Source organism: Cetorhinus maximus, unplaced genomic scaffold (genome assembly GCF_964194155.1).
Source record: "Cetorhinus maximus unplaced genomic scaffold, sCetMax3.hap1.1 HAP1_SCAFFOLD_491, whole genome shotgun sequence".
Classification (NCBI taxonomy): domain Eukaryota; kingdom Metazoa; phylum Chordata; class Chondrichthyes; order Lamniformes; family Cetorhinidae; genus Cetorhinus; species Cetorhinus maximus.
The window spans coordinates 118,308-140,803 of NW_027596433.1; positions in this window are offsets into that span (position 1 = coordinate 118,308).

Below are 22,496 nucleotides of genomic sequence, written 5' to 3' on the forward strand. Positions count from 1 at the left end.
GCGTCCTTACCTCTGGAGCAGTTGCTCGAGGTTTAAGTCCCACTTCAGAACTTGATAGCCATAGAAGGTGTGTTCATAATGTGGCCAAACAGGTTGATTATAAGCCTGGAAATCTTTCCGATATACATGATGATGAGTGGGAGAGTTTCCTGGTCATCCATATTGCAGAAGACAACAGCAAACCACTGCATGTACACCATATCAACACATCACCCTCATCAAACCTCTCTGTTACCTTATCAATAGTCTCAAGGAAGTTAGTTTTGCCCATGATTTTCCCTTAATAAAACCATGCTGACTTGCTTAGTAAATCTACGTTTGTACAAGTGATTCAATTTTGACCAAAATTATAATTTCTAAAAGCTTTCCCACACCGACGTACAACTAACTGGCCTGTGGTTCACGGGCTTATCCCTACACCCTTTTTTGAACAAGGTTCAGAGGTTTTTGAACATCCAGTCCTCTGCACTACCCCTTTATCTAAAGAGCATTGGAAGATTATGGCTAGTGTCTCTGCAATGTCGTCCTTTACTTCCCTCAGTATCCTTGGAATCATCTCATTCAGCCCAGGTAACTTAACTTTAAAGCACCGCCAGCTTACCTAATATCTCCTCTTTATCAATTTTTAGCCTGTCCTGTGTCTTAACTATTTCCTCTTTGATTGTGCCTTTTGTAGCAGCTTCTTCCTTGGTAAAGACAGATGCAAAGTGTCATTTAGTACTTCAGTCATGCCCCTTGTCTCCTTGCATAAATTGTCTTTAAGTTGAATAGGGAGAAGAGTAACTAAAGCTAGTGTAGGTCATCTGGAGAGTCCCTCTGGGCAATTGATAATGGAAAACAAAGAAATGGCAGAGGCATTGAACAGATATTTTGTCTCTGTCTTCAAAGTAGAAGACTTAGAAAACTTGCCAAAGATAATTTGAAATCAAGAGGTGAGAGGGAGGGATGAACTTAAATCGCCATCACCAGGGAAAAGTTGTCAGGAAAGCTATTGGACCTAAAGGCTGACAAGTTCCAGGACCAGATGGCCTGCATCCTCAGGTCTTAGAGAAGTGGCAGCACAGAGAGTAAGTGCATTGGTTATAATCTTCCAAAATTCGTTAGATTTTGAAGGGTTCCAGTGGATTCCAAAGTGACTAAGGTAACACCTTTATTCAAGAAAGGGGGGAGGCGAGGAAGAAAGCAGCAAGGTATGGGCCAGTTAGCCTAACATTTGTCATAGGGAAAGCACTAGAATTCATTATTAAGGAGGTTTTAGGAGGATAAGAGCACCTGGTGTAGGGGATAACATATTGGCATGGATAAAGATTGGTTAGCTAACAGGAAACAGAGAGCAAGGATAAATGGGTCTTTTTCAGGTAGTTAAGCTGTAACTAGTGGAGTGCCAGAGGGATCAGTGCTGGGGCCTCATCTATTTACAATCTGAGTCAATGACTATCAGTGAAGGGACTGAATGTATAGTCACTAAATTTGCCAATGATACCAAGATAGGTAGGAAAGTAGGTTGTCAAGAGGAGGTAAAGAGTGTGCAAAGGGATGTTAACAAGTTGTGAGTGGGCAAAAATTTGGCGGATGGAATATAACGTGGGTAAATGTGAACTTGTCCATTTTGGCAAGAAGAATAGAAAAGCAGTATGGTATTTAAATGCAGAGAGATTGCAGAACTTGGTGGTATAGCGGGATCTTGGTGTCCTGGTACATGAATCACATAGAGTTAGGTATGCAGGTACAGCGAGTGATTGGGAAGCAAGTAGAGTATTGGCATTTATTGCAAGAGGAATGGAATATAAAGATAGATAAGTTTTAGTACGGCTGTGCAGGGCCTTGGTGAGACCACATTTGGAATACTGCATGTAGTTTTGGTCTCCTTATTTGAAAAAAGATATAATTGCTTTAGAAACAGTTCAGAGAAGGTTTACTTAACTCATTATTGAGATGAAGGGCTTATCTTATGGAGAAAAGTTGAACAGGTTGGGTCTATATCCATTGGAGTTCAAAAGAATGAGAGGCGATCTTGTTGAAACATATAAGATCTTGAGGGAACTAAATAGGGTGGATACTGGGAGAATGTGAACTTAGGGACATAGTTTCATAATAAGAGATCTCCCTTTTAAGACAGAGCTGAGGAGAACTTTTTTTCTAACAGAGGCGTGCAATTTTCTTCCCAGAAGATAGTGGAGACTGGCTTATTTAATACTGAGTTAAATGTTTAAACAGACGAGGGAGTCAAGGGAAATGGGGGGCAGACAGTAAAGTGGAGTTGAGACGACAACCAGGTCAACCATGATCTTATTGAATGGTGAAGCAGGCTCGAAGGGCTGAACGGCCTACTCCTACTCCTAAGTCCTATGTTCCACAATAACCCACACTCCTCCTTTTACCACCTTTTCACTATGTACTTGCCTATGGAAGACTTGGATTCCTTTTCATGTTAGCAGCCAGAGTGGAATCCATGGCTTTAAAACTTGTATTTTTTGATACAGACCCTAACTGAAAAAGGAAACTGAACCTTCCAGTTTCTCGGGAAACTAAGACTGAAACTGAGATTGGGAACCAAAGCTTCTAGGGAAACTGAAACTGGTTGAAACCAGATGAAAGGACACAGAACCATTCAAGCTCAGATGATGATCATCGTGGTACAGGACAGGCAAGCTAAAGAAACAGAGGCTGGATCCATGAATTGGGTATAGGCAAGTAAACAGTTGCTGCAGCTATTTTTGATACTTGAAGATAAGATTGGTGGATCTACATACACCATCTAGACCGTTGTGAGTAGACTTGAGGAAGTTGTGTAAATGTCTGCCATTTTGGTGGAGACTGGGCCTGTGCAACTCAGGTTGGTTGGATGCTGCTTCCCACCGAGAGGAACATAAAGTTTGGAAGTTAGGGAAGCCACATTGGTGGCAGATGATTATGATTTGACTCACAAGAACATCAGTAACAGGCCCCAATTTTGAAATTCCCTAAGAAATTGATGTGATAGGAAGTTTGATAATAAATATAAATTTGGCTCTTTGAAGATCATTTGGAGGCTGAGTGTTGGAAGTGGAAAAACAAGACAGTCACATGTACACAGTCAAATAGTTTCCCCCTACCCCCTCTTCCTACCCCACTATCCCCCCACCACCCACCCCAACACCCTGTAAGATAGTTCCTCCTATTCGCTGTTAGAGTGAATCAGGATGCTATAGACGTTTTCTGTCTGAGGGTAAATTGTCCTGACATTTGTCTCTTGACAGAGACAAGTCATTAGCGATACAGAGGTGAGAATCACTGATATTTGAAGGTGACATGAATTTTTTTCCTGTGTTAATTTGGGGTATTGATGGAAATTATTTACCTGTTCCCTTGTATAAGGCTGATGTAGAATGTGATGTATTCACTGCTTCTGTTAATGTTGGTGCCTTCCTTGTTTACTTATTGAAAGGGTGGATTTTTTGCTAAAGAATTATGTGGTTGGAGATAAAGTTGTGGCGCCTCCAGTGGTTTCAGGAAAGTCAGTTGATGCTGTTGAAACTGAGGATTTGCAGGAAGAATTTCCCAGACTATTCCCAGATTGTGGTATGACTAGGTCCCAGGCTCATTGAGCTAAACAACATGTGGCAGATTCCGTTGTTGTGGAGGACAAGAGTCAAATGTTTTTAGGCTGAAACCATTTTTGAGGATGTTGGTGTTAAAGGCTCCAAAGCTATCAATGGTGACTATTCCTTTCTTGAGGTACAGCACGCAGACCCTGATTTGAGGAGCTTTTCTCAGACAGTGTGTTCTGAGGCAGAGACTGGAAATATCCCTGAGAATTATTATGTCAAGAATGACATTTTGATGAGGGATTGAAGATGTCCCCAAAGGCCAGCTCATGAGTATTGGGCTTTAGTCCAACAAATTGTTGTCACTCCATTCTAGCATTTTTTCCATGACAGATATTAGGCTAACTGGCCTGTAGTTTGCTTCTTTCTGTCTCCCTCCTTTCTTGAATATAGGATAGCATTCACTATTTTCCAATCTGGTGGGACGCTCCAGAATCTAGAGAAATTTGGAAAATTAAAACCAATGCATCCACAATCTCATCAGCCACTTCTTTTAAGACCTTAGGATGAAGCCCATGGAGGCCTGGGCACTTGTCAGCCTTTAATTTTAATAATTTTCTCTGTACCCCTTCCGTGGTGATTGTAATTGTTTCATGTTCCTCCCTCTTTTTCACCTCTTATTGCATACTTCTTTCTGGGATAGTTCTTTGTGTCTTCTACAGTGAAGGCAGACACAAAATATCTGTTCATTGCATTCACCATTTCCTTATTCCCCATTATTAATTCTCCAGACTGACGCTCCAAAGGACCAATGGTCACTCTAGTGTTAGGATCCCAACTGCTGTTAATGCAAGACAAGTCAGACCCCAGGGTGAAACAAGGCTTGATAACTTTTTAAAAAACTTGTTCTAACTTTTTTTAAGAAACCGTGAAGGAAAGTTACTGAACAAATTCACAGGAGTCTGCTGATTTACTGTTAATATAAAGAATAAATTATTTACTAAAACAATAAAAATGAACTATAGTACACCAGACGAAAAGGTTGGAAAGATCTCAATACAAACACAAGAAGATGATTCAAATTCCCACTATTCCCTTATCTCAACAATATCTTTTCCAGGCACATAAACAGTGAGGAGTTCCACTAGCTTGACGCAAAGACTTCTTGCTTGGGACTAACACAGTTGCACACAGTTTTCTTCCAGAGAATTCCTGAGCATTCACTTGATGCTTTTCACCCAACTCACATCCCTCTCCGTGCCACCCAAAAACTGCACTCTAAACTCAATGTTTCTTCAACTGCCGAGTAAACATATGAGTTCCCTAAACTCAGTCTTCCAGTAGCCCCTCTGCTAAACTAATCACTTTACTGAGTCCTACAACTGATTATTCAATTAACTACTGGAACAATAGGTTTGTAGTTTTATTTTTCAGGCAGTTCAAACCCTGTTTTCTCTCTCAGACACACACTCTGAACCACCTCTCTCTCAATTCCTGTCTTCCTGGTGTCTGTGTCCATGGATTACTGTTGCTAGTCAAAAGTAAAGCTTTTCTACCTTGTGTTTTGTTTTAAGATTCACTGAACTTTCAACCCAACTCTTTAAATTCAGGGGCTGCAAGAGCTCATTAAAAATCTATATATACAAACAAACCCAAAAGACCCAAAACCTTTCAGTCACATGACTATCCAGACACCCAGGCACCAAGATTCATCAAACAATAAATGAAACTGAAACCATGTTTGCCTTTCTTAAGATACAAATATATATAATATGTACAAATTTAACTTAAAATTATACATTGTTCATAACAGTAGTTATTCTGTCCCTTTTAAAATGCCTAGTAGAACCTAGTCTTTATATTTCTAGCTAATTATCTTTCATACTCCAATTTATCCCTCATTTTTTTATCTGTTTTTATATTCCATCCAATGTTCTGACCTGCTACTCGTCTTCATGGAATTGTATGCTTATCCTTTCAATTTGATTCTATCTTTAACTTCCTTAAATTAACTATGAGATCATTAATTAACCCTGTCTCATTGGACATTACCAGATCTAGAATAGCCTGCTTTCTGGTTGGCTCTCCGACTTGCTGTTTTAAGAAAATGTCCCGAAAGCAATCTGTGAACTGATATTCCAGGTTACTTTTGCCAATATGATTTATCCAATCTAAATGTAAAGTAAAATCACCTTTGATTATTACCTTACGTTTCTCACAAGCTCCCATTATTTCTTCCTGTATACCCTAGACTGCAGTGCAGTTGCTCTTAAGGGCCCTATAACATATTCCCACAAGTGACTTTTGTATTCCTTATCTCTACTCAAACTGATTTTACATCTTGATCTTACAAATGTAGCTCCCTTACAGTCAGAAACAGGGGAATTTATAATGGGGAACGAAGAAATGGCTGACCAACTAAATACATTCTTTGGTTCTGTCTTCATAAAGTAGGACACTCATAACATACCAGAAATGTTGGGGAACACAGGGTTTAGTGAGAGGGAGAAACTGAAAGAAATCAGTATTAGTAGGGAAATGGTGTTGGGGAAATTGATGGGATTGAAGGCCGATAAATCCCCAGGGCCTGATTATCCCAGAGTACTTAAGGAAGTGGCCCTAGAAATAGTGGATGCATTGGTGGTCATCTTCCAGGATTTTATAGACTCTGGAACAGTTCCTACAGATTGCAGGGTAGCTAATGTAACCCCACTATTTAAAAAGGGAGGCAGAGAGAAAACAGGGAATTATAGACCAGTCAGCCTGATGTCAGTAGTGGGGAAAATTTTACAGTCCATTATAAAAGATTTAATAGCTGAGCACATGGAAAACAGTGGCAGAATTGGACAGAGTCAGCATGGATTTACGAAAGGGAAATCATGCTTGACAAATCTACAGGAATTTTTCGAGGATGTAACTAGTAGAGTTGATGAGGGGGAGCCAGTGGATGTAGTTTATTTGGACTTTCAGAAGGCTTTCGACAAAGTCCCACATAAGAGATTGGTGTGTAAAATTAAAGCGCATGGGATTGGGGGTAGTGTATTGAGATGGATAGAAAACTGGTTGGCAGACAGGAAACAAAGAGTAGGAATACGGGTCCTTTCCAAATGGCAGGCAGTGACTAGTGGGGCACCGCAAGGATCGGTGCTGGGACCCCAGTTATTCACAATATATATTAATGATTTAGATGAGGGAATTAAATGTAATATCTCCAGATTTGCAGATGATACAAAGCTGGGTGGGAGGGTGAGCTGTGAGGAGGATGCAGAGATGCTTCAGTGTGATTTGGACAAGCTGAGTGAGTGGGCAAATGCATGGCAGATGCATTATAATGTGGATAAATGTGAGGTTATCCATTTTGGTAAGGCAGATTATTATCTGAATGGCTATAAATTGAGAGAGGGGAATGTGAAACAAGACCTGGGTGTCCTTGTACACCAGTCACTGAAGGTAAGCATGCAGGTGCAGCGGGCGGCAAAGCAGGCAAATGGTATGTTGGCCTTCGTAGCCAGAGGATTCGAGTACAGGAACAGGGATGTCTTGCTGCAATTGTACAGGGCCTTGGTGAGACCACACCTGGAATATTGTGTGCAGTTTTGGTCTCCTTATCTGAGGAAGGCTGTATTTGCTATAGAGGGAGTGCAGCGAAGGTTTAGCCGATTGATTCCTGGGATGGTGGGACTGACATCTGAGGAGAGATTGAGTCGATTAGGATTATATTCGCTGGAGTTCAGAAGAATGAGGGGGGATCTCATAGAAACCTATAAAATTCTAACAGGACTAGACAGGGTAGATGCAGGAAGGTTGTTCCCAATGGTGGGGGAGTCCAGAACCAGGGGTCACAGTCTGAGGATATGGGGTAGACCATTTAGGAATAAGACGAGGAGAAGTTTCTTCACCCAGAGAGTGTTGAGCCTGTGGAATTCGTTACCACAGAAAGTAGTTGAGACCAAAACATTGTATGCTTTCAAGAAGGAGTTAGGGGCGAAACAGATTAAAGGGTATGTGGAGAAAGCGGGAGCAGGCTATTGAGTTGGATGATCAGCCATGATCATAATGAATGGTGGAGCAGGCTTGAAGGGCCGAATGGCCTACTCCTGCTCCAGGTTTCTATGTTTAGGGATCAAAAGGGGCATTGTGTTTGACATTTGAGTTCTTTAAGTTTGTATTAAGCAGGGTGAATAAGGAGAAACAGCAGATGCCATATATTTGGATTTCTGAAAAGCAGTCAATAAAGTGCCACATACAAGATAAGAACTGATGGTGTTGAGGATGATATATTAGCATGGATAGAGGTTTGGCTAACTAACAGGAAATCGAAAGCCGAGATAAATGAGTAATTTTCAGGTTGGCAAACTAACCAGCGGAGTGCTGCAGGGATCAGTGCTGGGGCTTCAACTATTTCAGATCTATATTATTGACTTGGATGAAGACACCAACTGTATTGTAGCCCAATTTGCTGACGATGCAAAGATAGGTAAGAAAACAAGTTATGAGGAGGATACAAAAAGTTAAACAAAGGAATAGAGATAGGTTAAGTGAGTGAGAAAAAATTGGCAGATGGAGCATAATGAGAGAAAATGTGAGGTTGTCCACTTTGGCAGGAAGATTAGAAAAGGAGATTATTTAAATGGAGACAAAGCAGAACGGAAAGGGCCTTTGTCCATGAATCACAAAAAATCAGCATGCAGATACAGCAAAAGGCAAATTGAATTTTGGCCTTTTTGCAAAGCGGGTGGAGTATAAAAGTAGGGAAGTCTTGCTACAACTGTACAGGGCATTGGTGAGACCTGGAATATTGTGTACAGTTTTGGTCTCCTTCCTTAAGAAGCATATACGTGCATTGGAAGCAGTTCAGCGAAGGTTCACTGGGTTAATTCCTGGGATGAAGGGTTTGTCTTATGAGGAAAGGTTGAGCAGGTTGGGCCTGTGCTCATTGAAGAATAGAAAAATGAGAGGTGATCTTATTGAAACATAAGATTCTGAGGGGGGGGTTGCGGTTGAAAGGGTAGATGCTGAGACAATGTTTCCTCATATGGGGAAATCTAAAACCATGGTGCAGAGTTTAACAATAAGGGGTCTTCCATTTAAGACGGAGCTGAGGAGGAATCTCTTCTCTCATGTGGTTAGTCTTTGAAATTCTCTTCCACAGAGAGCAGTGGAGGCTGGGTCGATGATTCTATTTAAGGCTGAGTGAGACAGATTTTTGATTGACAAGGGAGTTAAGGATCAAAGGGATGGGCAGGAAATTGGAGTTAAGGACACAATCAGAGCAGCTTCAGTGGGCTGAACGGCCTACTCCTGCCCCTACGTATGATTTTATGGGGGTGTGGTGCATTGAATGGTGTGTGAGGCTGTGGGGTATTTGGTGGGATATGGATTTAAGTGTGCATTGGCTGACCTTGACCACTCAAACTTCTTGTGGCACTACATCCAGGTCCTTGGGGCTGGACTGCTGGCATTGGCTGCTGTCTGGTCTTTCCGCCTTTGCAAACTTCATCTAGAAGGCTTCCTGTTCCTGTCTGTATAGAGGGCATCACTCCTGCTCTCCACCTCCGACACCAAGGCCTCCTTTTGCAGCATTTGAGTAGCTTGGAGCATACCTTCTTCCCTTTGCGCCATGAGTCATTTTCCTGCCAAGTCAGCCTCTCTTCCACAGCCACTATCAGCACCTGCTTCAGCCAGAATGTGCCTTAGCCTTAAGAAGTGCAGACTGACTTTAAAAGAGTGCAGCTTAGCTTGAAGCGGGATAGGTTGCTAATTTCTCATGATTTTGTGGCCCCTGCTCAAACAGTGCAGCCAGTCACTAATGCATTTAGCATTGACTGCACATTTCAATCATGGTAATGAGCAGAGAGCACACGGTTTGCATGCTGCCTGCATCAAAAGCAACGAGTGTAGGTTTCTCACACATTGTGGTTTCTGCAACTGTTTTCAGGGGCTCATTTTGCACCAGTACAGTCTAATGTGGGACAAACTCTCCTACTCATTGCATGAGAGGCTTTGGTACATCCATAGTATAACCAAATAAAACTGCATAGCTTACCAGCAAAGACCAATGGAAAACCTGGTCTTTAGACAGCTAACACTCCAATGCCCATTGGAATCCATTGTGAGAAGATCCCATCAACCTGCAAGTGTACAAAACTACTTTTGAACCATTTAATGTAAAATTCTTTCCAAGCATGTACAGTTGGTTATAGGGAATGTATTAAAAAAAGATAATAAACATTAAAGCTTGAAAGTTGTCACATTCTATATTGATTTGCTCTGGTTTTTATGGCCTCTGCTTATTTGGAAATACCAGCAGATCCCTCTTTCCATAGAAAGTCCTTTGATTCTTATCTGTTCTACACAATACAGTATTATTATAGTTTGTTGAAATAATTGAACCAGTACACTGTAGGTGGAATTAACTTGTATGGAACAAGATATCGATGGATTTTCTATGTTGTAGCAATATTTGTTCTAATACCATTCTAAATGAAAAAGAAAAATATTTTGAGTGATGCAAACTTACTGTGAAACTCGTTGTTGAATTGTCATGCTTCTTTTCAAAACTTATTACCTCCTTAATGCTGACTCTATTTTTAATACCTGCATGTAATTTTCTGGTTTGTTTGGTAATTCTGCTATATATTAATGAAGAAAATGTACTTTGTGTTATCTGCTTAATTTACATTTATCAATTGTCTAACGTTATCCTATTGGAGAGGAATTGGTTTTAAGATGTAATATTTAATGTTTAACACAGAGGTTGTTTGGACCTCGGCTGTTGGTGAAAATCAATGGAATATAACCAAACCTGGCTGCTCTTGATTGAATGTTGTGCATCAAGTCTTCAGGGTAGTTTCATTTATTTCTTTTCAATTATTTTACGAATCCTGAATGAGGTAATGTACACACTTGTGTCATTTTGTGTTGGTGGTGCAAAGGGTTCAGATCAAGTGGGCTGCTTTGTCCTGAATGGTGTGGAGCTTCTTGAGTGTTGTTGGATCTGCACTCAACCAAGCAAGTGGGGAGAATTCCATCACACTCCTGACTTGGGCCTTGTAGATAGTGGACAGGCTTTGAGGAGTCAGGAGATGAGTTGCAGATGCTGCTTGTAGCTACTCCTGTCAGGAGATCTGCTGTCATGCATGGTATGTCATGCTTGTCTGTCTTGCGCCATCCTCCCACAGCCACCGTAGCTCGTCTGCAACCACTCTGTGACATCCATCATCCAACTACACCTAGGTCAAACACTGTCTGCTGCCCTCCACTTTGCTTTCTAGTAGAGATCTCTGTAGCTTTTCAGTTCTGATCAAATGGTCAAAATATTGACATTTTCTTTTCTAGATGTCACTTTTGAGAGTTCTTTTAGCTATTACCGTTTCAAACTCTTCATTTGTCTTATAGCCTGTATGTGGAGTTTTTAGCATACGTCTTAGCAGCCACATTTCAAAGGCCTCTGTTTTCTTCCACAGATCTTTATTTATTATCCAGCTTTCTGAAGCAGACAGTAAAGTGGATGGAATGTACCATCTTATGAGTTTTTTTCCTCGTAACAAGCTTGGGTTTTCTTGTTTTTAACACATCCTTCATCTTCATAAAATTGCGTTTGGCTATCTCCTTCCAATTTAGACATCATATCTACCATCTTTTGTTATCATTTTCCCTAAACAGACAAACTTATCTATTTGTTGCAATGTGAGTTCCTTACCCAGATTCTAACCCAGGCATGTAGCCACTGCATTTATATGGGCTGGTTCAGTTAAGTTTTTGGTCAATGGTAATCCCCAGGATGTTGATGGTGCAGGCTTTAGCGATGGCAATGCCACTGAATGTCATGGGGAGATAGTTAGATTATCACTTGTTGGATAGCATTTGTTTGATGCGTATGTTACTTACCACTTAGCTGTCCAAGCCTGAATGTTGTCCAGGTCTTGCTGCATATGGATACCAACTGCTTCACTACCTGAATGGTCACGAATATTACTGAACATTGTGCAATCATCAGCACCCAGCTCCAGTTCTGACCTTATGATGCAGGCATGGTCATGAAGCAGCTGAAGATGGTTGGGCCCAGGACAGTACCCTGAGGAGCTCCTGCAGCGATGTCCTGAGACTGAGATGATTGATCTCCAACAACCACAACCATCTTCCTTTGTGTTAGGTATGACTCCAAACAGCGAATATTTTTCCCCCTGATTCCCATTGATTTCAATTTTGCTGAAACTCTTTGGTGCCACACTCGGCAAAATGTTGCCTTCATGCCAAGAGCAGTCACTCGGTGGTATTGTTGCTGGACTAATGATGCAGAGACCCAGGGTAATGCTCTGGGGGACATGGGTTCAAATCCCACCATGAAATTAAAAGTCTAACGATGACTACGACATCATGTTGATTGTTGTAAAAGCCCTACTGGTTCACTAATGCCCTTTAGGGATGTAAATCTGCTGTTCTTACCCAGTCTGGCCTACATATGACTCCAGACCCATAGCAATGTGGTTGACTCTTAACTGCCCTCAGAAATGGCCTAGGAAAAAGTCTAAAAGGAATGGAACTGGACAGACCACCCAGCATCGACCTAGGCACCGGAAACGTCAAAGGAAAACTCAGCCCTGTCGACCCTGCAAAGTCCGACTTAGTAACATCTGGGTGCTTGTGCTAAAATTGGGAGAGCTGTCTCACAGACTAGCAAAGCAACAGCCTGACATAGTCATACTCACAAAATCATAGCTTACAGACAATGTCCCAGATATCTGTCCCACCAGTAGGACAGACCCAGCAGAGGTGGTGGTACAGTGGTATGCAGTCAGGAGGGAGTTGCCATTGGGAGTCCTCAATATCGACTCTGGACCTAATGAAGTCTCGGCATCAAGTCTTGACAAGGAAATCTATGGATTACCACGTACCGCCCCCGCCCACCCCTCCACCCACCCACTCAGCTGATGAATCAGTGCTCCTCCATGTTGAACATCACTTGGAGCAAGCACTGAGAGTAGCAAGGACACAGAATGTACTCTGGGTGGGGGATTTCAATGTCCATCGCCAAGAGCGGCTCGGTAGCACCACTACTGACTGAGCTGGCCAAGTCCTAAAGAACAGAGCTGCTAGACTGGGTCTGCGGCAGGTGGTGAGGGAACCAACAAGATGGAAAAACATACTTAAAATACCCCCAATCGTGTTGTGTAGTACTACCGCTATGCTAAATGTGATAGATTGCGAACAGACCCAGCAGCTCAAGACTGGGTAACTGTGAGGCGCTGTGGGCCATCAGCAGCAGCAGAATTGTACTCAATCACAATCTGTAACCTCATAGCCCGGCATATCCCCTACTCTACCATTACCATCAAGCCAGGGGATCAACCCTGGTTCAATAAAGAGTGCAGGAGGGCATGTCATTAGCAGCACCAGACATACCTAAAAATGAGGTGACAACCTGGTGAAGCTACCACATGGGACTACTTGCATGCCAAACAGCATAAGCAGCAAGTGATAGATGGAAATAAGGAATTCCACAACAAAAGGATCAGATTTAAGCTCTGCAGTCCTGCCACATTCAGTTGTGAAAGGTGGTGGACAATTAAACAACTCACTGGAGGAGGAGGCTCCACAAATATCTCCATCCTCAATGATGGGAGAGCCCAGCCAATCAGTGCAAAAGATAAGGCTGAAGCATTCACAACAATCTTCAGCCACAAGTGCCGAGTGGCTGATCCATCTCAGGCTCCTCCTGTGGTCCCCCACATCACAAATGCCAGTCGTCAGCCAAATTGATTCACTTCACATGATATCAAGAAACAGCTGAAGTCAGTGGATACTGCAAAAGCTATGGGTCCTGACAATATTCCGGCAATAGTACTGAATACCTGTCCTCCAGAACTTGCTGCACCCCTAGCCAAGCTGTTCCAGTGCAGCTAGAACACTGGCATCTAGCCAGCAATGTGGAAAATTGCCCAAGTATGTCCTGTACACATGAAGCAGGACAAATCCAACCCGGCCAAATCCTGCCCCATCAGTCTGCTCTCCATCATCAATAAAGTGATGGACACGGTCATCAACAGTGCTATCAAGCGGCACTTGCTAAGTAATAACCTGCTCACTGACGCTCAGTTTGAGTTCCTCCAGGGCCACTCAGCTCCTGACCTCATTACAACCTTGGATCAAACCTGGACAAAACATCTGAACTCCAGAGATGAAGTGAGAGTGACTGCCCTTGACATCAAGACAGCATTTAACCGAGTGTGGCATCAAGGAGCCCTAACAAAACTGGAGTCAATGGGAATCAGGGGGGAAAACTCTCCACTGGTTGGAGTCATGCCCAGCACAAAGGAAGATGGTTGTCGTTGTTGGAGGTCAGTCATCTCAGCTCCAGGACATCACTGCAAGAATTCCTCAGAGAGTGTCCTGGGCCCAACCACCTTCAGCTGCTTCATCAATGACCTTCCTTCCACCATAAGGTAAGAAGTGGGGATGTTAACTGATGATTGTACAATGTTCAGCACTATTTGTGACTCCTCAGATACTGAAGCAGTCCATATCCATATGCATCAAGACCTGGACAATATCCAGATTTGGGCTGACAAATGGCAAATAACATTCACAAGTGCCAGGCAATGACCATCTCCAACAAAAGAGAATCTAACCATCGCCTCTTGACATTCAATGGCATTACCATCGCTGAATCCCTCACTATCAACATCCTGGGGGTTACCATTGACCAGATACTGAACTTGACTAGCCATTATGAATACTGCAGCTGCAATAGCAGGTCAGAGGCTAGGAATCCTACAGCAAGCAACTCACCGCCTGACTCCTCAAAGCCCAACCACCATCTACAAGGCACAAGTCAGGAGTGTGATGGAATACTCCCCACTTGCCTGGATGAGTGCACCTCCAACAACACTCAGGAAGCTTGACACCATCCAGGGCAAAGCACCCCGCTTGATTGGCACCATATCCACAAACATTCACTCCCTCCACCACTGACACACAGTAGCAGCAGTGTCTACCATCTACAAGATGCACTGCAAGAAGTCACCAAGGCTCCTTAGACAGCATCTTCCAAACCCATGATCAATACCATCTAGAAGGACAAGGGCAGCAGACACATGGGAACACCACCACCTGCAAATTCCCCTGCAAGCCACTCACTATCCTGACTTGGAAATATATCCTTGATCCTTCACTGTTGCTGAGTTAAAATCCTGGAACTCCCTCCCTAACAGCACTGCGGGTGTACTTACACCACATGGACTGCATTAGCTCCAGAACTAGATGCACTGATAGCCAAGCTGTTCCAGTACAGCTGTAACTCTGGCATCTCCTGACAATGTAGAGATTTGTCCAGGTATGTCCTGTTCACAAAAAGGCAGCTTACCACAACCTTCTCAAGGGAAATTTGGGATGGGCAATAAAAGCTGGTCTAGCCAGCAACGCCCACATCGCATGAATGAATAAAAAACAATCCTGTGTAATTCAGCCGTTTTGTCTATGTTTGGACCAGAGCTGCAATGAAGTCTGAAGCCAAGTGACTCAGATGGAAGCCAAACTGCGCATTGGTGAGTAGGTTATTGTTGTGCAAGTGCCACCTGAAAGCACAGTCTACAACGCTTTCCATCACTCTCCTGATGATCAAGAGTAGACTGTGATTGGGCAGTTAATGATCATATCGGATTTGTCATGCTTTTTGTGAACAGGACATACCTGGGCAAACTTCTACATTGTCAGGAGATGCCAGAGTTTAGCTGTACTGGAACAGCTTGGCTATCAGTGCAGCTAGTTCTGGTGCTAAGCCTTCAGTATCACTGCCTACATGTATTCAAGGTCCATACTTTCTATGCTGTATCTAGTCCCTTCAACTTTTTCTTGATATCATGTAGAGTGAATCGAATTGGCTGAAGACTGGCATCAATGATACTGAGGACCTCCCACTGAGGAGCTCAGGAGGAGACTGAGATGGATGTAACCTCTAGGGTAATAATCTCAGGATCACTACCTGAGCCACGGGCAATCTGGCATAGGATAAATAAAGTCAAGGAGTTAAATGCATGGCTCAAAGATTGGTGTGGAAGGAATGGGTTTCAGTTCATGGGGCACTGGCACCAGTACTGTGGTAGAAGGGAGCTGTTCCAGTGGGACGGGCTTCACTTGAACGGTGCTGCAACCAATGTCCTGGCGAGTCAAATAACTAGGGCTCTAGAGAGGGCTTTAAACTAAATAGAATAGGGGAGGGTTCTGGAGAGGAATACGTAGGTTTACAAAGCAAAAGATTTGGCAGCTTTGCAGGGCAGCTACCCAGAGTGTGACAGGAATGGACAGAGTGTACAAGCATAAAAAAAACAGCAGCAGATAGGATCAAAGGGGGAAGAAATGGTAAAAAGGCAAAATTAATGGCTCTTTATTTAAATATACATAGTATTTGGAACATGATAAATGAATTAACGGCACAAATAGACGTCAATGGGTATGATCGTATAGCCATTATGGAGGCATGGTTACAAGCAAATCAAAGCTTGGAACTAAATAATCAGGGGTATGTGACTTTTCAAAAGGACAGGCAGGAAGGAAAGGGTGGTGGAGTAGCTTTATTAGTAAGAATTGCTATAAGTACGATTGCAAGAAATGATCTTGGATCGGAAGATGTAGAATTCATATGGGTGGAGATAAAAAATAACAAGTGGAAGGAGACACTGGTGGGAGTAATCTATAGGCCCCCTAACAGCAGTTATACTGTAGGACAGAGAATAAATCAGGAGATAATGAAGGCATGTAAACAAGGCAGTACGTAAATCATGGGTGACTTTAATCTTCATGTAGATTGGGAAATCAAATTGGCAGAGGTAGCCACGAGCAAGAATTCATAGAGTGTATTCGGGACAGTTTCCTAGAAAAACATGTTGTGGATCCAACCAGGGACCAGGCTATTTTGGATCTAGTAACGTGTAATGAGGTAGGTTTAATAAATGATCTCAGAGGAAAAGACCCCCTAGGAAACAGTGACCATAAAATGGTGGAATTTAGCATTCAGCTTGAGAGTGAGAAACTTGGGTTGGAAACAACTTTGCTAAGCTTAAAGTAGGGTAATTACAAATGAGGGCAGCAATGGCTGGAATGGACTGTGAAAGGAGTTTGACAGAAAAGACAGCTGATGAATAACGGTAGACGTTTAAGAAAATAATAATGACTTGGAACAAAGATATATCCAAGTGAGGAAGCAGTATCCTAGGAAGGGGATAAACCAACCATGGTTAACCAAGGAAGTTAAGGATAGCATTAAATTGAAAGAAAAAACATATAATGTGGCAAAGATTAATGGTAAGCCAGAGGATTGGGAAAATTTTAAAAACCAACAGAAGATTACCAAAATAAATAAAGAGGGAGAAAATAAACTTTGAGGGTAAACTAACAAGTAATATAAAAATGGACAGTAGGTGCTTCTTTAAATATATAAAAAGGAAGAGAGAGGCCAAAGTGAACATAGGCCCCTTAGAGAAGGAGGCTGTGGAAATAATAATGGGGAACTAGGAAATGACAGAGCAGTTGAATAAATACTTTGCATGAGCCTTCACGGTAGAAGACACTAATAGCATTCCAAAAGTACTAAATAATCAAGGGGTAAAAGGTGGGTAGGAAATAAATAATAAATAATAACTATCATTAGAGAAAAAGTACTAGGGAAACTAATGGGGCTAAAGGCCAATAAGTCCCCTGGACCTAATGGGTTGTATCCGAGGATATTAAAGGAAGTAGCTACAGAGATAGAATCCTTAGAAGTCTCAGAGGATTGGAAAACTGCCAAATGTAACACTCTTATTCAAAAAGGGAAGGAGACAAACAGTTAGCTTAACGTATGTCCTTGGGAAAATGTTAGAGTATTATAAAGGATGTAATAGCAGAGCATTTAGAAATGCATCATATAATCAAGCAGAATCAGCATGTCTTCATTAAGGGGAAATAATGCCTGACAAATTTATTAGAATGCCCTGAGGAAGTGACAAGCAGGATAGATAAAGGGGAGCCAGTAGATGTAATATATTTGGATTTCCAAAAGGCATTCGATAAGGTACTGCACAAAAGTTGATTTAATAAGATAAGAGCACATGATGTTGGGATAGTATATTGTCATGGATTGAGGATTGGCTAACTAATAGAAGACAGAGAGTTGGGATAAGGGGGGCATTTTCAGGATGGCAACCTGTAACTAGTGGAGTGCCACAGGGATCAGTGCTGGGGCCACAATTATTTACAATATATACTAATGACTTGGATGAGGGAAGTGAATGTACTAAAGCCAAGTTTGTGGATGACACAAAAATAGGTGGGAAGGCAAATGGTGAGGATGACACAAAGAGTCTACAGAGGGATATAGACAGGTTAAGTGAGTGGGCAAAACCTTGGCAGATGGAATATAATGTGGGAAAATGTAAGGTTATGCACTTTGGCAGGAAGAATAGAGGACTTGAATATTATTTAAATGGAGAAAGACTGCAGAAAGCTGCAGCACAGAGGGATTAGGGGGTCCTCGTGCATGAATCCTAAAAAGCTAATATACAAGTTCAGCAGGTGATAGGGAAGGCAAATGGAACATTGGCCTTTATTTCAAAGGGAATGGAGAATAAAAATAGGGAAGTCTTGCTGAAATTATACAAGGCACTAGTTAGACCACACCTAGAATACTGTGAACAGTTTTGGTCCCCTTATCTAAGGAAAGATATATTGGCATTGGAGGTAGTCCAGAGAAGATTCACTAAGTTGATCCCAGGTATGGAGGGATTGACTTATGAGGAGAGGTTGAGTAGGTTGGGCCTATACTCACTGGAGTGTAGAAGAATGAGAAGTGACCTTATTGAAACATATAAGATTCTTAGGGGGCTTGAGGGGGAAGATGCTGAGAGGTTGTTTCCCCCTGTGGGAGAGTCTAGGACCATAGGCCATAATCTCAGAGTAGGGGGTTGCCCATTTAAGACAGAGTTGAGGAGGAATATCTTCTCTCAAATGGTAGTAAATCTGTGAAATTCTTTACCTCAGAGGGCTGTAGAGGCTGGGTTGTTAAACATATTCAAGGCTGAGATAGACAGATTTTTAATCAGTAAGGGAATCAAGGGTTATGGGGAATAGGCAGGAAAGTGGAGTTAAGGATTATCAGATCAGCCATGATCTCATTGCATGGCAGAGCAGACTCACTGGGCTGAATGGTCTACTTCTGCTCCTACATCTTCTGGCCTTATCATTCACCCGGCACATCTAGCTGAAAATGGTTGCAATTGCTTTCTTCAAAGTGCATTCTTTTGCACTGCTGTGTTGGTCTCCCCATCATTGAGAATGGAGATGTTTGTGGAGCCTCTTTCTCCTGTTAGCTGTTTAATTGTCTGCTACCATTCAGGACTGGGTGAGCACTGCAGAGCTTTGATTGGATCCATTAGTTGTGGGATCGCTTAATCTGTCTACAGCAGGCTGTTTCCACTGTTTGGCATGCACATAGTCCTGTGTGGTAGCTTCACCAGTTTGGCAACTCATTTTTAGGTACATCTGGCGCTACTCCTGGCATGCCTTTCTGGACCCCTCATTGAACCAGGGCTATACTTGTCCTGATGATAATCAGTCACTTGGTGGTGCATAACTTGAATATTGCTGAAAAGAGAGACATGTTGCTGAAGCTTTTTGTCTTGCACCCATCAGGACAAACATTAGAATACCAAATTTCAAATGCTCACAAAAATGTTGTCCTACAGGAGAAAAGGTGTGATTGGCTAGCAGATTGACTCTGATCAGCCGAGACATTCCCATGGAGAAAGCAATGGCAACTATAGGCTCACCAAGCTCCGAGGCAATTCAAAAAAGGCACAAGGCTTCAACATACTCCTTTTGTTTGCAGAGAATGCGTCCCTGCATATAAATGTATGCTGCTTCTAGCAAGCGTAAATGAGCCACATTATGAGCTCAACTGGTTATTCTAAGTCGGTTGTTGGGGTAGCTATTGGTGCACTTAGGATTGTTCAGCAAGTGCTGCCCAGTCCTGGCGTATGATCGAATCAAACAACATATCCCTCTGGCTGTTCGTAATAGGCCGAGTACAGACTGTACTCAACCAGCCACAGTTGCAAAACCCAAAGCAAAACAGCTACTGTTAGATGTGATTCCCAGGTTGGTATCATAAGTGTCACCTGACCATCATGGATTTGTCCAGTCGATTTCATGGGGCCGTGCCATTGACAAATATCACAGCTAAAGCTGTGGTTGAGGAGATTGGTCCAGTTGTTCGCATGGTATAGGCTGCCAATTAAATTCAGTCTGACCAGAGGTCAAATTTCATGTCAGGTGTGTTTCTGAGGGCCTTGTGTAGTTTAAGAATGCTGCAGCTCAGGTTGCCTGCTTATGATGACTCTCAAACCCAAGGTGTTTTGGAGAGATATCACCTAATTCTAAAGTGTATGATTCGAGGCTATTGCCTTGAATTTCCCCAGGATTATATTATATTCAATTAAATGCTCTATCAGAGAGCCAGTGCAAACTCAATGGGCCAAATGGCCTCCTTCTGCACTGTAACCATACTGTGACACTGTGATTGGGAAGAAAGTATCTCCTGCTTGCAATTCACAACTAGGGACACACCAAATAAATCAACTGGTTTCAGTCCCTTCGAATTGGTCTATGGGCCTGAGGTTAGGGGTCCCTTTCAACTCATTAAGGAGAGATTTTTGGCACAGGAGGAAGTAACTACTCTCCTAGATTATGTGTCAAAGTTCTGAGAAAAGCTCTCAAAAGCTTGTGCGGTGCTAGAGAATATCTCTAGGCTTCTCAGCAGGTGATGAAAGCACAAGTGGAGCAACCTCTAAAGTATGTCGTTTTGAACCGGGAGTGAGCTGCTATTCTTGTTGCCTTTACCTGGTGAACCATTGAAAGCTGGGTTTAGTGCATCCTGCATTATTAATAGGAAACTCAGTGAGGTGAATTAAGTGCTTAGTACCCCAGTCAAAAGGAAGAGTCAAAGGGCATGTCATGTGGACATGTTGAAGAGTTAGCATGACTGTAAGCATAGCCAGCAAGTGGGTAGCTCAGGTGGTAGGGATTGTAAATGGTGATAGTGATGCATGTGATAATGAGCCCCAGACAGGGTTCTCAGACTGAGCGTCCTGCAGTGAAACTGGCTAGTTCAGTGGTGGTGGAGGGTCTGGATGAGGCTACAACTAATTGACAGAAGAAAGACTAGCTGACCTATTGAGGGAATGCAAGCCTCTAGACAGATAAGCTTGGTCAGACCTCTCTCTGGCTATTCATGTGGTTGACGTAGGGGAAGCTAAACCAATTAAACAAGTAGGTGCTGCTAAGAGATAGACTTCTAATTACTATCAGAGGTGCTGGCTTTCAGAGGAGACATTAAACTGAGGTCCTGTCTGTCCTCTCAATGGATGTAAAAAAATCATGGGGTGATTTTCAACTGCCAACCACCTGCTTCTCGACCAAAAAAATAAGCATCCAGTGACAAATGTATCAGCTCACCAAGTTCAACTCACCTCCCCCACCCCATGTGCTCATTCATGCCACCTCCTACCCCAGGTGTTCCTTCCCCCTCCTACTGCTCCTCCTTTTAATTGTTTATTAATTGAGTTTAATTATAGTGCGGTGGTAGGCATTAACTGGGGATTCACTTTATAAATAGGATGCGGATCAACATAAGGTTGAGGAAAGTAAGGGTGTGGCTTGCACTTAGGTTCGTTGATGTCAGCACATTAAGGTCTCTGATGAGAGTTGTGATTCCATGTGAAAGAGCTGGAGTAAACCATTTTATGAGTACTGATGTCGTCTCAAGTGAGATACCTAAGCTGTGAGTAAACTTGCTATGAAAAACGCACAAATGGAAATGAACATGAAGCATGGTAAGGCAAAGAAAACACCTTGGTCCCAATTTTTCTGTGGGAGGCGGGAATCAGGAATTGGGACCAAACCAGAGTCACGTTCTCCCCTCTATCTCCAAGCTGCTGGAAAGCACAATTTTGCATTCCCTAGGGCCTTAATTGGTTTTCCGCCCACTTCGGTAGGCCCGAGGCAGGTTTGGAAGAGACCGACTCCAGACCAGGCAGGTTAAAAGGCTCGCCTCTATTCCATTTCATTCAAGAATACATTGGCCTGGATCTTCGGATGGATTTCTGATCAATCATGAGCTTTATTGGGAAGGCTGCAAAATGTATTTAAATTGAAAGAATTTTACAAATATTTCAGAAGTATGATTAAATTTAGAAACCCTTGATCTGTATGTTCTTGGTCCAACTTGGGCCAAGTGGACCGTGTGTCCATCGAGGAACACTTGAGTAAGAGTGATCATCATATCCTAAGGTTTAGATTAGAAATGGGGAAGAGCAAGGAACAATCTAAAGTAGAATATCTAAATTGGAAGAGGGCTAACTTCAATAGGATGAGAGAGAATCTAGCCAGGGTAAAATGGAACAAAGGCTGACAGGAAAAACTGTAACAACAATTTTTAAGGAGCAGGTTAGATACATCCCAACAAGGGCAAATCTTGGGGAATCAAAGACAGGGCACCTGGGATGACAAAGAAAATAGTGAATATGAAGAGACAAAAAAAGATGTATGAGGCTCATGGAATAGGAGGGTCAGTGTCAGCTTGGATAAATGATTGACTTAGGGAAAAAAAAGTGCGTCATGATAAACAGGTTGTTTTTCAGACTGGAAGATGGTAGATAGTGGTGTTCCCCAAGGGTCAGTGCTAGGCACTGGTTTTTTTGCAATATATAAATGACTTAGATGTTGAAATATAAAGTAAAATTTCAAAATTTGCCAATGGTTCCAAAGTTGGAGGTGTGGCTGACCATCAGGATGATATCAGTCAACTGCAAGAGGGCATAAATAGGCCAGCAGAATGGGCAGACAAGTGGCAGATGGCAAAGCAAAATACTGCAGATGCAGGAAATCTGAAATAAAAATTAAAAATGCTGGAAAATCTCAACATCTGTGGAGAGAGAA